Raw genomic sequence first — 5,678 nt, forward strand, 5'->3', positions numbered from 1 at the left:
GGGAGAGAGGGTGTAGGGGGAGAGAGGGGGGGGGATAGGGGTCACAACTTTCTCCCCAGCTCCTCCTCCTCCTCTCTATCGCTCTGCCTAAATCCCTTCCTTTCCTTTCCGACTTTACTCTAATCACCCCGGACGGCGCATCTGTCACGCGTATTTCTCGTCTCCTATTTTTTTTGGGGCGGCAGGGTGGCACTTTCGTCGGAAGGGCCTGGGTTCAATTATTGTCTTGTATGTTTCCCACCCAGTTCTGCGTGGGTCTTCTCAGGGTTCTCCAGCGTTTCCCCCCATCAGCTAAACATATAGATAATGTCCTTGAATTGGCGTTGGCCAAATTTCTTAAGGTTGAAAAAGAATGGCACGGAAGTCTGCGTAGATTTCCCGGGTAAATAAGTTATTTTTTATTTTGTTTGCTGCTCAAACAGGGCCATGGCTCAAGCTCTCTCTATTCCACCTGATGTGGCTCCCCCCCCCTCTCCAGCTCGTAACACCGCAGTTCACCATGGGTCTGAGCCCATGACTGTAGATGAGACAGTTGAGTTGTCTTCCTTTTTGCATTTTCCGACAGTGTCGTGCTAGGTGACACCATCACTGCATGCCGACTAAGGTCATCCTCCCAAGGACAAGGACTGCATTAAGTCTGGTAAAATTCAAGTCAATGCATCTCCCCGTTCCAATGAGCAACGGAGACACTGCACGTGTCTCTGTTGGTGGGCCTCAGCCATTTGTGGGTCCTCAGCCATTCATGGAAATTTCACATTGCCACGGCTGGGCTCAGGCTCTCCATATGACCACCAGTCGTCTATTGGCAGTGTATGAGCGTTGCTGGAGAGGGAATATTGAAATGCTACACACTGCGCTAGGGCTAAACTGGAAGTTGAGGGTTGCGCCCTGCACACCGCAGGGGAGGTGTGCACGGCGTTTGTGCGTATCGGTTGCATGTAACTTGCGTACAATTTGTAGGTTACACACACACACGGTTTGTGAGGACTGCTGCACAAATCCGCAAGCAATCTCGCACGGGGCAGCGCAGTAACCCGATGCACGGATTGGGTGAACAAACAAATGAATTCGCGAATGAATTAATAGTCCACGCGAGAATGGAGGAATGAATTAACGAACGAATTGATCAATTACACTTCCAACGATTTCGTGGGTAAACACGAGAATGTATGGGATAAATAACGAATTCATGAATGCCTGAACGAATGAATGTATCCATACCCGAACAAACCAATGCATTAAAATGTTACGTGGTGTCTCTGAGCGATATATACATGGCATATAAAATATTTAGACGTCCATGAGACACCCTGGCAGAGGCTCTGCCTCGCCGGGGGGGGGGGGGGTAGTGTGACTGGGCCAAATATTTCGTTATTGATCCTCGCTGGGATAATCGTCGGGGCGCTGCAGTTGACACTTCCCATGGCGATTACAACGGTTTGCGGTTTGTGACACGCTGCTTTACCGAACAAATTAGCAAACACATTGTAATCAGCTGGCTCGCAGTGAGGCACAGGGCGAAGCAGTCTTGTCCAACAGAAACTAAAGTTCGCATTAAATCGTGAAAAAATGCGTTAAGGACAAATACAATTAAAAAAACCTGCAATTTTTTTTGGGGGGGTGGGGGAGAAACCAGATATTGATGGTTTGGTGAACAGGATTCTTCATCAAGGTTTTACCTCAGAGCAATGGCGGAGCCAGGATTTTCAGGTAGGGGGGCAAACCCCTCCAGCAATGAAAAATGACAGGAGTTGTTAGTAAGTAAGTAAGTGAGGACTTGTCCCTTGCTTTTTATTCGACGCGTGTGCGGCGATGGCACAGCCATCGATCGAGGGTCGAATTCGAACCGCGTTGTGTGATCGGCATCGCGCTCGGTAAAGGTGTTTGCCTTCAGGGAAGTCGTGTGGACTGTATACGTAACTGCGCACAATTCTGTGAGTCACCTATAACTGCTTTGCCATTACTTATTGCCAATTATGGACTCAGACTATTGTCCTATCATCTCATAGAGTCCCTGGCACATAATAATCTGCTACACAGTGGCAATGGGAGTCGCAAAATGCCGATTTATGACTAATAAACCCCAATGATCCGATCGAAATTAGGGATTTCGATCGGATCATTGGGGAGAGGGGCACGTGCCACCCCCCTCCCCCCACTGGCTCCGCCAGTGCCTCAGAGAGTGAAAAAGGTGACTATTATATGCATGGGGGAGTGGTGCCGGAGTGGTTAATGCACTTGCACTTTGAACCCCGGCAACCGAAGTCCGATTCCCGGTCACATCTAGCATCGGTGGCGAGTGATTTCTGAACCGGTCCTGGGTCACCCCACACCCCCCCCCCTCCCTTCACCAACCAGCACTGACCAGCGCGGAGAATTTCGGGGCAAACAATCCCCGTGACCGAGACGGCACGTGGAAGACTTCATCCAGCAGTGGACTGATAAAGGTACGAAACATTATTTAATATTGGAGGTGCTGTGCACCACAGGGAAGAGGATGGCCAGATGCATCTCGGGGACCACAAGACGGGATGGGATCAGTCATGAAGAGACGAGGGTGAAGGCAAGAGTGCGGGTACCCATCTCAGACAAGCTGAAAGAACGTTTGACTCCAACGGCTAGGGCAAGGGTCGGCAATCTGAGACTACGGAGCCGCATGCAGCTCTTTGAGGGCTGCTTCGTGACGTAATTTACTTGTTAAAACCCCCGTCTCGTATTCACACGCATTGCAGCTCTTGAAATATAGATACATGTTTTTTTTGTAACGAAGTAAAACAGAAATTAGATTCGAAGCTTTCGTGACTGCAGGAACTACTCTTTGGTTCTTTCGGTAAAGTCACGTAGAAAATCTGATCAAATAATAATAGAATACGACGTTTCGGTCGCAACACAAGCAACCATCATCAGGTAAGAATGAATGATGAAACACAGACACGGAAACAACATAGGCAAACACACATGCAGAGAGAGAGGCACACACTTAGTGTGTGTCTCGCTCGGTGTGTCTTTGTGTGTGCCTCTGTCTGCATGTGTGTCTGCCTATGTTGTTTCCGTGTCTGTGTTTCATCATTCATTCTTACCTGATGATGATTGTTGGTGTTGCGACCGAAACATCGTATTCTATTATTATTTGATTTTATTTTCTACGTGACTTTACCGAAAGAACCAAAGAGAATTTTTAAAAAATCTGCCTATTATTGTTATTTTGGTTGCCGACCCAGATGAGAGGAAAACCACATCGGAAGAAAGGTGATGAGCATGGCAGCACCAGACGTGGGACCAAGATGCAGGCATAGATAGACAAGAGGTGGTTCAAAGTAGTGAAGCAGGATGTGAAAGTTTGGACGTGGAGATGCTGGTCCGGGACAGGAATGAGTGGGCTCACGACTTTATTTCAGCTGGCAAAGCCCACTGAGCTAAGCAGCTCTGCTACAAAGACGATCAAAGCCCAAGATCGTCGTCAGTGGCGGCGGTTGCAGAACACTGGAGGGAGGGAAGTGTGGCGAAAGAGGATACATTCCAGGAACAAGAGGACACCGAGTGCAGAGGATATAGGAGGACCTCTTAACGGTACATGGTGATCCACAGTGGGTCTCTGTGTTGTTCATGGATCCGCTCGTTCTCTGTATGACAGCCCCAGAGAGTGCCTTTTTCATACTGGTGACTTCTGATAAGGTAAAAAAAACCAGCCTCTACAACTGCCGAGTAATCTCACCCATTTTATAATAAAATTACAACCGTAACCTTGAGAGGCGGTTTATTAAAGATCGTGTGCCGAGAGGTGTGTGCCACTGATAATACTCTGCTTCTTTGCTCCCGCATCTATGCTCCCAGTCTTCATCACCCCACACATAGCAATGTGGTGAAGTATGGTCAAGAAACCTCCATGACCCGCAAGGCTGCATGATGGGAGACGCTCGTGGAGTGATAGATCAACAACCATAGGGATGCACATGTATGTTTTAGAACACTCATATACTTTACGAAATGTGAATATGAATACACACATTGCCTTAATAATCGTTATTTTTTTTAAACTGCCTTTCATTTTAGATTTGAAGTTTTCGTGACTGCAAGGATTCATACTCTTTGGTTTGACTTTACCGAAAAAAACAAATAGTATACCGTTTTTCATATTGAAATATCTCAATGAGCTATATTATTTTTCTTTTGTAAACTACACTCACAAGTATTGATAGAATGGATGTTTGGCTGTGTAGCCTCTACGTTGGCCAAAGGACAAGGCAGGGCCTAAACACTCACCAAAATGTGCCGAGTAATCAGTATAATAATAAAATGAAAGGCATAACTTTGAGTGTCTTCTATTAAAGACTGAGGCATTACATTGCACACACACACACACGCATAGACGTCTGAGTGCCGTGAGTATTTTGCATTGGGCCCTTCCGGATTATCTTTACAACGAGCGTAAACGTTGGTCAGCACGTTGTGCATTAAGGACATGGAAATTACGCACTCAGCACAAGCTTAAGTTGTCCGCAAGTCGTTATTACCTAACCGCCGCAGAAATAGAAAATGTATATCTATAACAAGAATAACGGTCGGTGAAATCTGATGGAAGCATCTTTGCTCATAAATCCGATTGAAAGGGGCCATTGCCGGAAACTTCAATTTATTACACAATATATTTATACGCCACTGATTTATTATATGATGCGATGGCGTAACAAATGTAAGGACTATGCAAAAGAATGAGTACAGGTAACTCGCTCAGAGTTGTGTCGCGGATAACAGGAGAAACACATGGATACGAGAACAACCAGAATTCAAGTCGCCGCCAATGCGACGAAACCAAGGATAGCCAATGGGATTAGCATGCGCATAGGACATAGCGGAGAACATTTGCATGCTTCTAGCCAACAACATTCAGACGATAATCTGAATGGACCTTCCCCATTGTGAACATCGACTTACCGTAATGTCTATGTAGCACTTGAATAAATCATGGCAGTGCACCTCTGAGGAAATATCTCTCACGCGTGCTCTTCCGCACACCGTCGCCGCATAAACACAACACTTCAGGATGCACTCCTGCATGCCTCGTAGCCTTTACAGTAGCCTCAATTTCCGACTGAGCAATCTGATATAACCAGCATTGATTGGCACGGCCACGCATACTCTGCACCAGTCTCAGATGGCAATGCATCATCTTGCTTTAAGCTCTTTACGTTTATGTGCTGCAGGCATGTTCTGGCTACATCTGGGAGCACATTAGTCGGAAGTTGAGCAACCATCTTAGCAACTAATCACTACCGGTTACCCGTTTGATTACGCGACTAATTAGATGGCACGAAAAATTGTTACGGAATGAATTCTCACCTTTGTTCCCCACGTTTACCCCTGGATGGGAGAGGCGATGGGGTGGGGCTTTGGGATGTCATCCTATCCATCAGCCATTGTCACACCGAGCGTAGTTTGTCAGGGCTTCCAGGCTTCGGGAGGCAGTTTGTAGGGGGTGTCCAGCATTCAGGAAGCAGGACATGGGGGCGGCCACCGTTTTTCAAGGCATCTGAATCATGGACCACAAAAATGAGAATATTACAACTATTTATCGTTTAATGAACTTAATTTATTACTCACCCCAGCTGTCCTTACGAATGAAATGATATCGACTGGTGGCGCAATGGTGAACGCACTACACTACGACCCCCAAACGA

This window comes from Lethenteron reissneri, chromosome 10, assembly GCF_015708825.2.
Source record: "Lethenteron reissneri isolate LAM-NWPU_2019-01 chromosome 10, ASM1570882v1, whole genome shotgun sequence".
Lineage (NCBI taxonomy): Eukaryota > Metazoa > Chordata > Hyperoartia > Petromyzontiformes > Petromyzontidae > Lethenteron > Lethenteron reissneri.